Here is a 17876-nt window from a genome sequence, read left to right on the forward strand (position 1 = left end):
AATGGTGAATTCAGTTAGTTCCCAATAGGCCGCACTAGTAATAAGTGGACTGTTCGGGATATAGGAAAATTTTCACGAACGGAATCAAAATTTCTAGGCGAATTCAGTGAGTTCCCAATGGGACATGCTTGTATGAGTTTGCTTTTCAATATCGAGCAACATTTTAAGGAACGGAATCTAAGTATCATGTTGAATTGAGTAGGTTCCCAATAGGATTCGCATGTAATAAGCTTGTTATTCAAGATAGAGCAACGTTTTAACGCACTGAAACACTGTTTCTTTGTGAATTCAGTTAGTGCCTAGTAGCCTGCTCTTGTAATATGTGTACTTTTAAAGATTTATAAAAATTTGGTGAGCCGAATCTGAGTAACATGGTGAATTCGGTTAGTTCCCAATAGGCCGCACTAGTAATAAGTGGACTGTTCGGGATATAGGAAAATTTTCACGAACGGAATCAAAATTTCTAGGCGAATTCAGTGAGTTCCCAATGGGACATGCTTGTATGAGTTTGCTTTTCAATATCGAGCAACATTTTAAGGAACGGAATCTAAGTATCATGGTGAATTGAGTAGGTTCCCAATAGGATTCGCATGTAATAAGCTTGTTATTCAAGATAGAGCAACGTTTTAACGCACTGAAACACTGTTTCTTTGTGAATTAAGTTAGTTCCTAGTAGCCTGCTCTTGTAATATGTGTACTTTTAAAGATTTATAAAAATTTGGTGAGCCGAATCTGAGTAACATGGTGAATTCGGTTAGTTCCCAATAGGCCGCACTAGTAATAAGTGGACTGTTCGGGATATAGGAAAATTTTCACGAACGGAATCAAAATTTCTAGGCGAATTCAGTGAGTTCCCAATGGGACATGCTTGTATGAGTTTGCTTTTCAATATCGAGCAACATTTTAAGGAACGGAATCTAAGTATCATGTTGAATTGAGTAGGTTCCCAATAGGATTCGCATGTAATAAGCTTGTTATTCAAGATAGAGCAACGTTTTAACGCACTGAAACACTGTTTCTTTGTGAATTCAGTTAGTTCCTAGTAGCCTGCTCTTGTAATATGTGTACTTTTAAAGATTTATAAAAATTTGGTGAGCCGAATCTGAGTAACATGGTGAATTCGGTTAGTTCCCAATAGGCCGCACTAGTAATAAGTGGACTGTTCGGGATATAGCAAAATTTTCACGAACGGAATCAAAATTTCTAGGCGAATTCAGTGAGTTCCCAATGGGACATGCTTGTATGAGTTTGCTTTTCAATATCGAGCAACATTTTAAGGAACGGAATCTAAGTATCATGTTGAATTGAGTAGGTTCCCAATAGGATTCGCATGTAATAAGCTTGTTATTCAAGAGAGAGCAACGTTTTAACGCACTGAAACACTGTTTCTTTGTGAATTCAGTTAGTTCCTAGTAGCCTGCTCTTGTAATATGTGTACTTTTAAAGATTTATAAAAATTTGGTGAGCCGAATCTGAGTAACATGGTGAATTCGGTTAGTTCCCAATAGGCCGCACTAGTAATAAGTGGACTGTTCGGGATATAGGAAAATTTTCACGAACGGAATCAAAATTTCTAGGCGAATTCAGTGAGTTCCCAATGGGACATGCTTGTATGAGTTTGCTTTTCAATATCGAGCAACATTTTAAGGAACGGAATCTAAGTATCATGGTGAATTGAGTAGGTTCCCAATAGGATTCGCATGTAATAAGCTTGTTATTCAAGATAGAGCAACGTTTTAACGCACTGAAACACTGTTTCTTTGTGAATTCAGTTAGTTCCTAGTAGCCTGCTCTTGTAATATGTGTACTTTTAAAGATTTATAAAAATTTGGTGAGCCGAATCTGAGTAACATGGTGAATTCGGTTAGTTCCCAATAGGCCGCACTAGTAATAAGTGGACTGTTCGGGATATAGGAAAATTTTCACGAACGGAATCAAAATTTCTAGGCGAATTCAGTGAGTTCCCAATGGGACATGCTTGTATGAGTTTGCTTTTCAATATCGAGCAACATTTTAAGGAACGGAATCTAAGTATCATGGTGAATTGAGTAGGTTCCCAATAGGATTCGCATGTAATAAGCTTGTTATTCAAGATAGAGCAACGTTTTAACGCACTGAAACACTGTTTCTTTGTGAATTCAGTTAGTTCCTAGTAGCCTGCTCTTGTAATATGTGTACTTTTAAAGATTTATAAAAATTTGGTGAGCCGAATCTGAGTAACATGGTGAATTCGGTTAGTTCCCAATAGGCCGCACTAGTAATAAGTGGACAGTTCGGGATATAGGAAAATTTTCACGAACGGAATCAAAATTTCTAGGCGAATTCAGTGAGTTCCCAATGGGACATGCTTGTATGAGTTTGCTTTTCAATATCGAGCAACATTTTAAGGAACGGAATCTAAGTATCATGGTGAATTGAGTAGGTTCCCAATAGGATTCGCATGTAATAAGCTTGTTATTCAAGATAGAGCAACGTTTTAACGCACTGAAACACTGTTTCTTTGTGAACTCAGTTAGTTCCTAGTAGCCTGCTCTTGTAATATGTGTACTTTTAAAGATTTATAAAAATTTGGTGAGCCGAATCTGAGTAACATGGTGAATTCGGTTAGTTCCCAATAGGCCGCACTAGTAATAAGTGGACTGTTCGGGATATAGGAAAATTTTCACGAACGGAATCAAAATTTCTAGGCGAATTCAGTGAGTTCCCAATGGGACATGCTTGTATGAGTTTGCTTTTCAATATCGAGCAACATTTTAAGGAACGGAATCTAAGTATCATGGTGAATTGAGTAGGTTCCCAATAGGATTCGCATGTAATAAGCTTGTTATTCAAGAGAGAGCAACGTTTTAACGCACTGAAACACTGTTTCTTTGTGAATTCAGTTAGTTCCTAGTAGCCTGCTCTTGTAATATGTGTACTTTTAAAGATTTATAAAAATTTGGTGAGCCGAATCTGAGTAACATGGTGAATTCGGTTAGTTCCCAATAGGCCGCACTAGTAATAAGTGGACTGTTCGGGATATAGGAAAATTTTCACGAACGGAATCAAAATTTCTAGGCGAATTCAGTGAGTTCCCAATGGGACATGCTTGTATGAGTTTGCTTTTCAATATCGAGCAACATTTTAAGGAACGGAATCTAAGTATCATGTTGAATTGAGTAGGTTCCCAATAGGATTCGCATGTAATAAGCTTGTTATTCAAGAGAGAGCAACGTTTTAACGCACTGAAACACTGTTTCTTTGTGAATTCAGTTAGTTCCTAGTAGCCTGCTCTTGTAATATGTGTACTTTTAAAGATTTATAAAAATTTGGTGAGCCGAATCTGAGTAACATGGTGAATTCGGTTAGTTCCCAATAGGCGGCACTAGTAATAAGTGGACTGTTCGGGATATAGGAAAATTTTCACGAACGGAATCAAAATTTCTAGGCGAATTCAGTGCGTTCCCAATGGGACATGCTTGTATGAGTTTGCTTTTCAATATCGAGCAACATTTTAAGGAACGGAATCTAAGTATCATGTTGAATTGAGGAGGTTCCCAATAGGATTCGCATGTAATAAGCTTGTTATTCAAGATAGAGCAACGTTTTAACGCACTGAAACACTGTTTCTTTGTGAATTCAGTTAGTTCCTAGTAGCCTGCTCTTGTAATATGTGTACTTTTAAAGATTTATAAAAATTTGGTGAGCCGAATCTGAGTAACATGGTGAATTCGGTTAGTTCCCAATAGGCGGCACTAGTAATAAGTGGACTGTTCGGGATATAGGAAAATTTTCACGAACGGAATCAAAATTTCTAGGCGAATTCAGTGAGTTCCCAATGGGACATGCTTGTATGAGTTTGCTTTTCAATATCGAGCAACATTTTAAGGAACGGAATCTAAGTATCATGGTGAATTGAGTAGGTTCCCAATAGGATTCGCATGTAATAAGCTTGTTATTCAAGAGAGAGCAACGTTTTAACGCACTGAAACACTGTTTCTTTTTGAATTCAGTTAGTTCCTAGTAGCCTGCTCTTGTAATATGTGTACTTTTAAAGATTTATAAAAATTTGGTGAGCCGAATCTGAGTAACATGGTGAATTGGGTTAGTTCCCAATAGGCCGCACTAGTAATAAGTGGACTGTTCGGGATATAGGAAAATTTTCACGAACGGAATCAAAATTTCTAGGCGAATTCAGTGAGTTCCCAATGGGACATGCTTGTATGAGTTTGCTTTTCAATATCGAGCAACATTTTAAGGAACGGAATCTAAGTATCATGTTGAATTGAGTAGGTTCCCAATAGGATTCGCATGTAATAAGCTTGTTATTCAAGATAGAGCAACGTTTTAACGCACTGAAACACTGTTTCTTTGTGAATTCAGTTAGTTCCTAGTAGCCTGCTCTTGTAATATGTGTACTTTTAAAGATTTATAAAAATTTGGTGAGCCGAATCTGAGTAACATGGTGAATTCGGTTAGTTCCCAATAGGCGGCACTAGTAATAAGTGGACTGTTCGGGATATAGGAAAATTTTCACGAACGGAATCAAAATTTCTAGGCGAATTCAGTGAGTTCCCAATGGGACATGCTTGTATGAGTTTGCTTTTCAATATCGAGCAACATTTTAAGGAACGGAATCTAAGTATCATGTTGAATTGAGTAGGTTCCCAATAGGATTCGCATGTAATAAGCTTGTTATTCAAGAGAGAGCAACGTTTTAACGCACTGAAACAATGTTTCTTTGTGAATTCAGTTAGTTCCTAGTAGCCTGCTCTTGTAATATGTGTACTTTTAAAGATTTATAAAAATTTGGTGAGCCGAATCTGAGTAACATGGTGAATTCGGTTAGTTCCCAATAGGCCGCACTAGTAATAAGTGGACTGTTCGGGATATCGGAAAATTTTCACGAACGGAATCAAAATTTCTAGGCGAATTCAGTGAGTTCCCAATGGGACATGCTTGTATGAGTTTGCTTTTCAATATCGAGCAACATTTTAAGGAACGGAATCTAAGTATCATGGTGAATTGAGTAGGTTCCCAATAGGATTCGCATGTAATAAGCTTGTTATTCAAGAGAGAGCAACGTTTTAACGCACTGAAACACTGTTTCTTTGTGAATTCAGTTAGTTCCTAGTAGCCTGCTCTTGTAATATGTGTACTTTTAAAGATTTATAAAAATTTGGTGAGCCGAATCTGAGTAACATGGTGAATTCGGTTAGTTCCCAATAGGCCGCACTAGTAATAAGTGGACTGTTCGGGATATAGGAAAATTTTCACGAACGGAATCAAAATTTCTAGGCGAATTCAGTGAGTTCCCAATGGGACATGCTTGTATGAGTTTGCTTTTCAATATCGAGCAACATTTTAAGGAACGGAATCTAAGTATCATGTTGAATTGAGTAGGTTCCCAATAGGATTCGCATGTAATAAGCTTGTTATTCAAGATAGAGCAACGTTTTAACGCACTGAAACACTGTTTCTTTGTGAATTCAGTTATTTCCTAGTAGCCTGCTCTTGTAATATGTGTACTTTTAAAGATTTATAAAAATTTGGTGAGCCGAATCTGAGTAACATGGTGAATTCGGTTAGTTCCCAATAGGCCGCACTAGTAATAAGTGGACTGTTCGGGATATAGGAAAATTTTCACGAACGGAATCAAAATTTCTAGGCGAATTCAGTGAGTTCCCAATGGGACATGCTTGTATGAGTTTGCTTTTCAATATCGAGCAACAATTTAAGGAACGGAATCTAAGTATCATGTTGAATTGAGTAGGTTCCCAATAGGATTCGCATGTAATAAGCTTGTTATTCAAGATAGAGCAACGTTTTAACGCACTGAAACACTGTTTCTTTGTGAATTCAGTTAGTTCCTAGTAGCCTGCTCTTGTAATATGTGTACTTTTAAAGATTTATAAAAATTTGGTGAGCCGAATCTGAGTAACATGGTGAATTCGGTTAGTTCCCAATAGGCGGCACTAGTAATAAGTGGACTGTTCGGGATATAGGAAAATTTTCACGAACGGAATCAAAATTTCTAGGCGAATTCAGTGAGTTCCCAATGGGACATGCTTGTATGAGTTTGCTTTTCAATATCGAGCAACATTTTAAGGAACGGAATCTAAGTATCATGGTGAATTGAGTAGGTTCCCAATAGGATTCGCATGTAATAAGCTTGTTATTCAAGAGAGAGCAACGTTTTAACGCACTGAAACACTGTTTCTTTGTGAATTCAGTTAGTTCCTAGTAGCCTGCTCTTGTAATATGTGTACTTTTAAAGATTTATAAAAATTTGGTGAGCCGAATCTGAGTAACATGGTGAATTGGGTTTGTTCCCAATAGGCCGCACTAGTAATAAGTGGACTGTTCGGGATATAGGAAAATTTTCACGAACGGAATCAAAATTTCTAGGCGAATTCAGTGAGTTCCCAATGGGACATGCTTGTATGAGTTTGCTTTTCAATATCGAGCAACATTTTAAGGAACGGAATCTAAGTATCATGTTGAATTGAGTAGGTTCCCAATAGGATTCGCATGTAATAAGCTTGTTATTCAAGATAGAGCAACGTTTTAACGCACTGAAACACTGTTTCTTTGTGAATTCAGTTAGTTCCTAGTAGCCTGCTCTTGTAATATGTGTACTTTTAAAGATTTATAAAAATTTGGTGAGCCGAATCTGAGTAACATGGTGAATTCGGTTAGTTCCCAATAGGCGGCACTAGTAATAAGTGGACTGTTCGGGATATAGGAAAATTTTCACGAACGGAATCAAAATTTCTAGGCGAATTCAGTGCGTTCCCAATGGGACATGCTTGTATGAGTTTGCTTTTCAATATCGAGCAACATTTTAAGGAACGGAATCTAAGTATCATGTTGAATTGAGTAGGTTCCCAATAGGATTCGCATGTAATAAGCTTGTTATTCAAGAGAGAGCAACGTTTTAACGCACTGAAACACTGTTTCTTTGTGAATTCAGTTAGTTCCTAGTAGCCTGCTCTTGTAATATGTGTACTTTTAAAGATTTATAAAAATTTGGTGAGCCGAATCTGAGTAACATGGTGAATTCGGTTAGTTCCCAATAGGCCGCACTAGTAATAAGTGGACTGTTCGGGATATCGGAAAATTTTCACGAACGGAATCAAAATTTCTAGGCGAATTCAGTGAGTTCCCAATGGGACATGCTTGTATGAGTTTGCTTTTCAATATCGAGCAACATTTTAAGGAACGGAATCTAAGTATCATGGTGAATTGAGTAGGTTCCCAATAGGATTCGCATGTAATAAGCTTGTTATTCAAGAGAGAGCAACGTTTTAACGCACTGAAACACTGTTTCTTTGTGAATTCAGTTAGTTCCTAGTAGCCTGCTCTTGTAATATGTGTACTTTTAAAGATTTATAAAAATTTGGTGAGCCGAATCTGAGTAACATGGTGAATTCGGTTAGTTCCCAATAGGCCGCACTAGTAATAAGTGGACTGTTCGGGATATCGGAAAATTTTCACGAACGGAATCAAAATTTCTAGGCGAATTCAGTGAGTTCCCAATGGGACATGCTTGTATGAGTTTGCTTTTCAATATCGAGCAACATTTTAAGGAACGGAATCTAAGTATCATGGTGAATTGAGTAGGTTCCCAATAGGATTCGCATGTAATAAGCTTGTTATTCAAGATAGAGCAACGTTTTAACGCACTGAAACACTGTTTCTTTGTGATTTCAGTTAGTTCCTAGTAGCCTGCTCTTGTAATATGTGTACTTTTAAAGATTTATAAAAATTTGGTGAGCCGAATCTGAGTAACATGGTGAATTCGGTTAGTTCCCAATAGGCCGCACTAGTAATAAGTGGACTGTTCGGGATATAGGAAAATTTTCACGAACGGAATCAAAATTTCTAGGCGAATTCAGTGAGTTCCCAATGGGACATGCTTGTATGAGTTTGCTTTTCAATATCGAGCAACATTTTAAGGAACGGAATCTAAGTATCATGTTGAATTGAGTAGGTTCCCAATAGGATTCGCATGTAATAAGCTTGTTATTCAAGATAGAGCAACGTTTTAACGCACTGAAACACTGTTTCTTTGTGAATTCAGTTAGTTCCTAGTAGCCTGCTCTTGTAATATGTGTACTTTTAAAGATTTATAAAAATTTGGTGAGCCGAATCTGAGTAACATGGTGAATTCGGTTAGTTCCCAATAGGCCGCACTAGTAATAAGTGGACTGTTCGGGATATAGGAAAATTTTCACGAACGGAATCAAAATTTCTAGGCGAATTCAGTGAGTTCCCAATGGGACATTCTTGTATGAGTTTGCTTTTCAATATCGAGCAACATTTTAAGGAACGGAATCTAAGTATCATGGTGAATTGAGTAGGTTCCCAATAGGATTCGCATGTAATAAGCTTGTTATTCAAGAGAGAGCAACGTTTTAACGCACTGAAACACTGTTTCTTTGTGAATTCAGTTAGTTCCTAGTAGCCTGCTCTTGTAATATGTGTACTTTTAAAGATTTATAAAAATTTGGTGAGCCGAATCTGAGTAACATGGTGAATTCGGTTAGTTCCCAATAGGCCGCACTAGTAATAAGTGGACTGTTCGGGATATAGGAAAATTTTCACAAACGGAATCAAAATTTCTAGGCGAATTCAGTGAGTTCCAAATGGGACATGCTTGTATGAGTTTGCTTTTCAATATCGAGCAACATTTTAAGGAACGGAATCTAAGTATCATGTTGAATTGAGTAGGTTCCCAATAGGATTCGCATGTAATAAGCTTGTTATTCAAGATAGAGCAACGTTTTAACGCACTGAAACACTGTTTTTTTGTGAATTCAGTTAGTTCCTAGTAGCCTGCTCTTGTAATATGTGTACTTTTAAAGATTTATAAAAATTTGGTGAGCCGAATCTGAGTAACATGGTGAATTCGGTTAGTTCCCAATAGGCCGCACTAGTAATAAGTGGACTGTTCGGGATATAGGAAAATTTTCACGAACGGAATCAAAATTTCTAGGCGAATTCAGTGAGTTCCCAATGAGACATGCTTGTATGAGTTTGCTTTTCAATATCGAGCAACATTTTAAGGAACGGAATCTAAGTATCATGTTGAATTGAGTAGGTTCACAATAGGATTCGCATGTAATAAGCTTGTTATTCAAGATAGAGCAACGTTTTAACGCACTGAAACACTGTTTCTTTGTGAATTCAGTTAGTTCCTAGTAGCCTGCTCTTGTAATATGTGTACTTTTAAAGATTTATAAAAATTTGGTGAGCCGAATCTGAGTAACATGGTGAATTCGGTTAGTTCCCAATAGGCCGCACTAGTAATAAGTGGACTGTTCGGGATATAGGAAAATTTTCACGAACGGAATCAAAATTTCTAGGCGAATTCAGTGAGTTCCCAATGGGACATGCTTGTATGAGTTTGCTTTTCAATATCGAGCAACATTTTAAGGAACGGAATCTAAGTATCATGTTGAATTGAGTAGGTTCCCAATAGGATTCGCATGTAATAAGCTTGTTATTCAAGATAGAGCAACGTTTTAACGCACTGAAACACTGTTTCTTTGTGAATTCAGGTAGTTCCTAGTAGCCTGCTCTTGTAATATGTGTACTTTTAAAGATTTATAAAAATTTGGTGAGCCGAATCTGAGTAACATGGTGAATTCGGTTAGTTCCCAATAGGCCGCACTAGTAATAAGTGGACTGTTCAGGATATAGGAAAATTTTCACGAACGGAATCAAAATTTCTAGGCGAATTCAGTGAGTTCCCAATGGGACATGCTTGTATGAGTTTGCTTTTCAATATCGAGCAACATTTTAAGGAACGGAATCTAAGTATCATGGTGAATTGAGTAGGTTCCCAATAGGATTCGCATGTAATAAGCTTGTTATTCAAGAGAGAGCAACGTTTTAACGCACTGAAACACTGTTTCTTTGTGAATTCAGTTAGTTCCTAGTAGCCTGCTCTTGTAATATGTGTACTTTTAAAGATTTATAAAAATTTGGTGAGCCGAATCTGAGTAACATGGTGAATTGGGTTAGTTCCCAATAGGCCGCACTAGTAATAAGTGGACTGTTCGGGATATAGGAAAATTTTCACGAACGGAATCAAAATTTCTAGGCGAATTCAGTGAGTTCCCAATGGGACATGCTTGTATGAGTTTGCTTTTCAATATCGAGCAACAATTTAAGGAACGGAATCTAAGTATCATGTTGAATTGAGTAGGTTCCCAATAGGATTCGCATGTAATAAGCTTGTTATTCAAGATAGAGCAACGTTTTAACGCACTGAAACACTGTTTCTTTGTGAATTCAGTTAGTTCCTAGTAGCCTGCTCTTGTAATATGTGTACTTTTAAAGATTTATAAAAATTTGGTGAGCCGAATCTGAGTAACATGGTGAATTCGGTTAGTTCCCAATAGGCCGCACTAGTAATAAGTGGACTGTTCGGGATATCGGAAAATTTTCACGAACGGAATCAAAATTTCTAGGCGAATTCAGTGAGTTCCCAATGGGACATGCTTGTATGAGTTTGCTTTTCAATATCGAGCAACATTTTAAGGAACGGAATCTAAGTATCATGGTGAATTGAGTAGGTTCCCAATAGGATTCGCATGTAATAAGCTTGTTATTCAAGATAGAGCAACGTTTTAACGCACTGAAACACTGTTTCTTTGTGAATTCAGTTAGTTCCTAGTAGCCTGCTCTTGTAATATGTGTACTTTTAAAGATTTATAAAAATTTGGTGAGCCGAATCTGAGTAACATGGTGAATTCGGTTAGTTCCCAATAGGCCGCACTAGTAATAAGTGGACTGTTCGGGATATCGGAAAATTTTCACGAACGGAATCAAAATTTCTAGGCGAATTCAGTGAGTTCCCAATGGGACATGCTTGTATGAGTTTGCTTTTCAATATCGAGCAACATTTTAAGGAACGGAATCTAAGTATCATGGTGAATTGAGTAGGTTCCCAATAGGATTCGCATGTAATAAGCTTGTTATTCAAGATAGAGCAACGTTTTAACGCACTGAAACACTGTTTCTTTGTGATTTCAGTTAGTTCCTAGTAGCCTGCTCTTGTAATATGTGTACTTTTAAAGATTTATAAAAATTTGGTGAGCCGAATCTGAGTAACATGGTGAATTCGGTTAGTTCCCAATAGGCCGCACTAGTAATAAGTGGACTGTTCGGGATATAGGAAAATTTTCACGAACGGAATCAAAATTTCTAGGCGAATTCAGTGAGTTCCCAATGGGACATGCTTGTATGAGTTTGCTTTTCAATATCGAGCAACATTTTAAGGAACGGAATCTAAGTATCATGTTGAATTGAGTAGGTTCCCAATAGGATTCGCATGTAATAAGCTTGTTATTCAAGATAGAGCAACGTTTTAACGCACTGAAACACTGTTTCTTTGTGAATTCAGTTAGTTCCTAGTAGCCTGCTCTTGTAATATGTGTACTTTTAAAGATTTATAAAAATTTGGTGAGCCGAATCTGAGTAACATGGTGAATTCGGTTAGTTCCCAATAGGCCGCACTAGTAATAAGTGGACTGTTCGGGATATAGGAAAATTTTCACGAACGGAATCAAAATTTCTAGGCGAATTCAGTGAGTTCCCAATGGGACATTCTTGTATGAGTTTGCTTTTCAATATCGAGCAACATTTTAAGGAACGGAATCTAAGTATCATGGTGAATTGAGTAGGTTCCCAATAGGATTCGCATGTAATAAGCTTGTTATTCAAGAGAGAGCAACGTTTTAACGCACTGAAACACTGTTTCTTTGTGAATTCAGTTAGTTCCTAGTAGCCTGCTCTTGTAATATGTGTACTTTTAAAGATTTATAAAAATTTGGTGAGCCGAATCTGAGTAACATGGTGAATTCGGTTAGTTCCCAATAGGCCGCACTAGTAATAAGTGGACTGTTCGGGATATAGGAAAATTTTCACAAACGGAATCAAAATTTCTAGGCGAATTCAGTGAGTTCCCAATGGGACATGCTTGTATGAGTTTGCTTTTCAATATCGAGCAACATTTTAAGGAACGGAATCTAAGTATCATGTTGAATTGAGTAGGTTCCCAATAGGATTCGCATGTAATAAGCTTGTTATTCAAGATAGAGCAACGTTTTAACGCACTGAAACACTGTTTTTTTGTGAATTCAGTTAGTTCCTAGTAGCCTGCTCTTGTAATATGTGTACTTTTAAAGATTTATAAAAATTTGGTGAGCCGAATCTGAGTAACATGGTGAATTCGGTTAGTTCCCAATAGGCCGCACTAGTAATAAGTGGACTGTTCGGGATATAGGAAAATTTTCACGAACGGAATCAAAATTTCTAGGCGAATTCAGTGAGTTCCCAATGAGACATGCTTGTATGAGTTTGCTTTTCAATATCGAGCAACATTTTAAGGAACGGAATCTAAGTATCATGTTGAATTGAGTAGGTTCACAATAGGATTCGCATGTAATAAGCTTGTTATTCAAGATAGAGCAACGTTTTAACGCACTGAAACACTGTTTCTTTGTGAATTCAGTTAGTTCCTAGTAGCCTGCTCTTGTAATATGTGTACTTTTAAAGATTTATAAAAATTTGGTGAGCCGAATCTGAGTAACATGGTGAATTCGGTTAGTTCCCAATAGGCGGCACTAGTAATAAGTGGACTGTTCGGGATACAGGAAAATTTTCACGAACGGAATCAAAATTTCTAGGCGAATTCAGTGAGTTCCCAATGGGACATGCTTGTATGAGTTTGCTTTTCAATATCGAGCAACATTTTAAGGAACGGAATCTAAGTATCATGTTGAATTGAGTAGGTTCCCAATAGGATTCGCATGTAATAAGCTTGTTATTCAAGATAGAGCAACGTTTTAACGCACTGAAACACTGTTTCTTTGTGAATTCAGGTAGTTCCTAGTAGCCTGCTCTTGTAATATGTGTACTTTTAAAGATTTATAAAAATTTGGTGAGCCGAATCTGAGTAACATGGTGAATTCGGTTAGTTCCCAATAGGCCGCACTAGTAATAAGTGGACTGTTCAGGATATAGGAAAATTTTCACGAACGGAATCAAAATTTCTAGGCGAATTCAGTGAGTTCCCAATGGGACATGCTTGTATGAGTTTGCTTTTCAATATCGAGCAACATTTTAAGGAACGGAATCTAAGTATCATGGTGAATTGAGTAGGTTCCCAATAGGATTCGCATGTAATAAGCTTGTTATTCAAGAGAGAGCAACGTTTTAACGCACTGAAACACTGTTTCTTTGTGAATTCAGTTAGTTCCTAGTAGCCTGCTCTTGTAATATGTGTACTTTTAAAGATTTATAAAAATTTGGTGAGCCGAATCTGAGTAACATGGTGAATTGGGTTAGTTCCCAATAGGCCGCACTAGTAATAAGTGGACTGTTCGGGATATAGGAAAATTTTCACGAACGGAATCAAAATTTCTAGGCGAATTCAGTGAGTTCCCAATGGGACATGCTTGTATGAGTTTGCTTTTCAATATCGAGCAACAATTTAAGGAACGGAATCTAAGTATCATGTTGAATTGAGTAGGTTCCCAATAGGATTCGCATGTAATAAGCTTGTTATTCAAGATAGAGCAACGTTTTAACGCACTGAAACACTGTTTCTTTGTGAATTCAGTTAGTTCCTAGTAGCCTGCTCTTGTAATATGTGTACTTTTAAAGATTTATAAAAATTTGGTGAGCCGAATCTGAGTAACATGGTGAATTCGGTTAGTTCCCAATAGGCCGCACTAGTAATAAGTGGACTGTTCGGGATATAGGAAAATTTTCACGAACGGAATCAAAATTTCTAGGCGAATTCAGTGAGTTCCCAATGGGACATGCTTGTATGAGTTTGCTTTTCAATATCGAGCAACATTTTAAGGAACGGAATCTAAGTATCATGTTGAATTGAGTAGGTTCCCAATAGGATTCGCATGTAATAAGCTTGTTATTCAAGATAGAGCAACGTTTTAACGCACTGAAACACTGTTTCTTTGTGAATTCAGTTAGTTCCTAGTAGCCTGCTCTTGTAATATGTGTACTTTTAAAGATTTATAAAAATTTGGTGAGCCGAATCTGAGTAACATGGTGAATTCGGTTAGTTCCCAATAGGCCGCACTAGTAATAAGTGGACAGTTCGGGATATAGGAAAATTTTCACGAACGGAATCAAAATTTCTAGGCGAATTCAGTGAGTTCCCAATGGGACATGCTTGTATGAGTTTGCTTTTCAATATCGAGCAACATTTTAAGGAACGGAATCTAAGTATCATGGTGAATTGAGTAGGTTCCCAACAGGATTCGCATGTAATAAGCTTGTTATTCAAGATAGAGCAACGTTTTAACGCACTGAAACACTGTTTCTTTGTGAACTCAGTTAGTTCCTAGTAGCCTGCTCTTGTAATATGTGTACTTTTAAAAATTTATAAAAATTTGGTGAGCCGAATCTGAGTAAAATGGTGAATTCAGTTAGTTCCCAATAGGCCGCACTAGTAATAAGTGGACTGTTCGGGATATAGGAAAATTTTCACGAACGGAATCAAAATTTCTAGGCGAATTCAGTGAGTTCCCAATGGGACATGCTTGTATGAGTTTGCTTTTCAATATCGAGCAACATTTTAAGGAACGGAATCTAAGTATCATGTTGAATTGAGTAGGTTCCCAATAGGATTCGCATGTAATAAGCTTGTTATTCAAGATAGAGCAACGTTTTAACGCACTGAAACACTGTTTCTTTGTGAATTCAGTTAGTGCCTAGTAGCCTGCTCTTGTAATATGTGTACTTTTAAAGATTTATAAAAATTTGGTGAGCCGAATCTGAGTAACATGGTGAATTCGGTTAGTTCCCAATAGGCCGCACTAGTAATAAGTGGACTGTTCGGGATATAGGAAAATTTTCACGAACGGAATCAAAATTTCTAGGCGAATTCAGTGAGTTCCCAATGGGACATGCTTGTATGAGTTTGCTTTTCAATATCGAGCAACATTTTAAGGAACGGAATCTAAGTATCATGGTGAATTGAGTAGGTTCCCAATAGGATTCGCATGTAATAAGCTTGTTATTCAAGATAGAGCAACGTTTTAACGCACTGAAACACTGTTTCTTTGTGAATTAAGTTAGTTCCTAGTAGCCTGCTCTTGTAATATGTGTACTTTTAAAGATTTATAAAAATTTGGTGAGCCGAATCTGAGTAACATGGTGAATTCGGTTAGTTCCCAATAGGCCGCACTAGTAATAAGTGGACTGTTCGGGATATAGGAAAATTTTCACGAACGGAATCAAAATTTCTAGGCGAATTCAGTGAGTTCCCAATGGGACATGCTTGTATGAGTTTGCTTTTCAATATCGAGCAACATTTTAAGGAACGGAATCTAAGTATCATGTTGAATTGAGTAGGTTCCCAATAGGATTCGCATGTAATAAGCTTGTTATTCAAGATAGAGCAACGTTTTAACGCACTGAAACACTGTTTCTTTGTGAATTCAGTTAGTTCCTAGTAGCCTGCTCTTGTAATATGTGTACTTTTAAAGATTTATAAAAATTTGGTGAGCCGAATCTGAGTAACATGGTGAATTCGGTTAGTTCCCAATAGGCCGCACTAGTAATAAGTGGACTGTTCGGGATATAGCAAAATTTTCACGAACGGAATCAAAATTTCTAGGCGAATTCAGTGAGTTCCCAATGGGACATGCTTGTATGAGTTTGCTTTTCAATATCGAGCAACATTTTAAGGAACGGAATCTAAGTATCATGTTGAATTGAGTAGGTTCCCAATAGGATTCGCATGTAATAAGCTTGTTATTCAAGAGAGAGCAACGTTTTAACGCACTGAAACACTGTTTCTTTGTGAATTCAGTTAGTTCCTAGTAGCCTGCTCTTGTAATATGTGTACTTTTAAAGATTTATAAAAATTTGGTGAGCCGAATCTGAGTAACATGGTGAATTCGGTTAGTTCCCAATAGGCCGCACTAGTAATAAGTGGACTGTTCGGGATATAGGAAAATTTTCACGAACGGAATCAAAATTTCTAGGCGAATTCAGTGAGTTCCCAATGGGACATGCTTGTATGAGTTTGCTTTTCAATATCGAGCAACATTTTAAGGAACGGAATCTAAGTATCATGGTGAATTGAGTAGGTTCCCAATAGGATTCGCATGTAATAAGCTTGTTATTCAAGATAGAGCAACGTTTTAACGCACTGAAACACTGTTTCTTTGTGAATTCAGTTAGTTCCTAGTAGCCTGCTCTTGTAATATGTGTACTTTTAAAGATTTATAAAAATTTGGTGAGCCGAATCTGAGTAACATGGTGAATTCGGTTAGTTCCCAATAGGCCGCACTAGTAATAAGTGGACTGTTCGGGATATAGGAAAATTTTCACGAACGGAATCAAAATTTCTAGGCGAATTCAGTGAGTTCCCAATGGGACATGCTTGTATGAGTTTGCTTTTCAATATCGAGCAACATTTTAAGGAACGGAATCTAAGTATCATGGTGAATTGAGTAGGTTCCCAATAGGATTCGCATGTAATAAGCTTGTTATTCAAGATAGAGCAACGTTTTAACGCACTGAAACACTGTTTCTTTGTGAATTCAGTTAGTTCCTAGTAGCCTGCTCTTGTAATATGTGTACTTTTAAAGATTTATAAAAATTTGGTGAGCCGAATCTGAGTAACATGGTGAATTCGGTTAGTTCCCAATAGGCCGCACTAGTAATAAGTGGACAGTTCGGGATATAGGAAAATTTTCACGAACGGAATCAAAATTTCTAGGCGAATTCAGTGAGTTCCCAATGGGACATGCTTGTATGAGTTTGCTTTTCAATATCGAGCAACATTTTAAGGAACGGAATCTAAGTATCATGGTGAATTGAGTAGGTTCCCAATAGGATTCGCATGTAATAAGCTTGTTATTCAAGATAGAGCAACGTTTTAACGCACTGAAACACTGTTTCTTTGTGAACTCAGTTAGTTCCTAGTAGCCTGCTCTTGTAATATGTGTACTTTTAAAGATTTATAAAAATTTGGTGAGCCGAATCTGAGTAACATGGTGAATTCGGTTAGTTCCCAATAGGCCGCACTAGTAATAAGTGGACTGTTCGGGATATAGGAAAATTTTCACGAACGGAATCAAAATTTCTAGGCGAATTCAGTGAGTTCCCAATGGGACATGCTTGTATGAGTTTGCTTTTCAATATCGAGCAACATTTTAAGGAACGGAATCTAAGTATCATGGTGAATTGAGTAGGTTCCCAATAGGATTCGCATGTAATAAGCTTGTTATTCAAGAGAGAGCAACGTTTTAACGCACTGAAACACTGTTTCTTTGTGAATTCAGTTAGTTCCTAGTAGCCTGCTCTTGTAATATGTGTACTTTTAAAGATTTATAAAAATTTGGTGAGCCGAATCTGAGTAACATGGTGAATTCGGTTAGTTCCCAATAGGCCGCACTAGTAATAAGTGGACTGTTCGGGATATAGGAAAATTTTCACGAACGGAATCAAAATTTCTAGGCGAATTCAGTGAGTTCCCAATGGGACATGCTTGTATGAGTTTGCTTTTCAATATCGAGCAACATTTTAAGGAACGGAATCTAAGTATCATGTTGAATTGAGTAGGTTCCCAATAGGATTCGCATGTAATAAGCTTGTTATTCAAGAGAGAGCAACGTTTTAACGCACTGAAACACTGTTTCTTTGTGAATTCAGTTAGTTCCTAGTAGCCTGCTCTTGTAATATGTGTACTTTTAAAGATTTATAAAAAATTGGTGAGCCGAATCTGAGTAACATGGTGAATTCGGTTAGTTCCCAATAGGCCGCACTAGTAATAAGTGGACTGTTCGGGATATAGGAAAATTTTCACGAACGGAATCAAAATTTCTAGGCGAATTCAGTGAGTTCCC

This window comes from Rattus norvegicus, chromosome 17 (assembly GCF_036323735.1).
Source record: "Rattus norvegicus strain BN/NHsdMcwi chromosome 17, GRCr8, whole genome shotgun sequence".
Lineage (NCBI taxonomy): Eukaryota > Metazoa > Chordata > Mammalia > Rodentia > Muridae > Rattus > Rattus norvegicus.